Raw genomic sequence first — 1,278 nt, forward strand, 5'->3', positions numbered from 1 at the left:
TTAGATTGTGCTTTAAGATTTGTGTAATTTTTTTTTCTGTCTTGTTTTGCTGGTGTACTGGGCTGTGTGGATTCGATTGACTCCTATTTTGGGTCAGTCAATTTCCTTCTTGGGCTGGGTTTTCGTGTGTGCATGTTTTTTCTATGGATTTGCTTTGTTTTCTGCTCTTGTTATTTTTCTATTTTTCAGTTGAGTTTTTTCCTTTACATGTATTTTGAGATGTTGAGTATGTGTAAATGTATACATGTACGAATTACACTAGACTACGGATATTTCACTCTTATAAATTTATTCTATATATTATAAAAGTGCATTTTTGTGCTAATTGTATGATTTTTTTTATTTTTTTATTTTTTTATTCTTTAAGGGTAATAACAATGCTAATTGTTTTGTGCTAATTAAATACAGTTTTCTATTATTATGTGTATGTATGCATGAAATTACTATAGAATATTTGTGTAAATTATACTAGACTGCTAAAGCTGCATTATTAAATGTGTATTCACTGCATATTATAAAAACTGCAATTTCACTGCCAAGTTGTGTGTAAGTTTTTTTATTTTCTATCTTCTTAAGAGTAATATCAATGTCACTAATTGACTCCCTCTTAAAAAACTTAGTTTGTTTTATTTGTCTAGTTTTTTATTCAGTTCCTGTTTCAAGGATGATACCAATGCCACTAATCCATTCCTTGTTTAAAAACTTTGTTTTATGTTAAATTCACTATTATATGTTTATTCTTGTATAACTAAAAAAAGTGCAATTTATGTTTAAATCATGTGCAAATTGTATCATTATTATTTTTAATTTCTTTCTTCTTAAAGGGTGGTACCAATGCCACTATACTTGAATTCTCCTTAGAAAAAAATATTTTTATTTTTGTGTTTGTAAGTGAGTATACATGCAAGTATGATACACCATGTGTGTAAATTATAGTAGAGAGCAAAAATTGCACTGTATATGCTTATTTTTTGCATATTACAACAGTGCAATTTCAGGGCATACTTGTGTGCAAGTTATTTTTTAATTTTTATTATTCTTAAAGGGTTTCATTTTTCCCTAGAAAACCTCATTATTCTCTTTTTGCTTTTGCATTTTTAGTGTTTTTCTCTTAAAGGGTTTCATTCTTACATAGAAAACTTCATTATTTTGTTTTTGTTTTTGTTTTTTATTTCCTTTCTTCTTAAAGGGTTTCATTCTTCCCTAGAAAACTTTATTATTATTATTATTATTATTATTATTATTGTTGTTGTTGTTGTTGTTGTTGTTGTTGTTGTT

Source organism: Triticum dicoccoides, chromosome 4A (genome assembly GCF_002162155.2).
Source record: "Triticum dicoccoides isolate Atlit2015 ecotype Zavitan chromosome 4A, WEW_v2.0, whole genome shotgun sequence".
NCBI lineage: Eukaryota > Viridiplantae > Streptophyta > Magnoliopsida > Poales > Poaceae > Triticum > Triticum dicoccoides.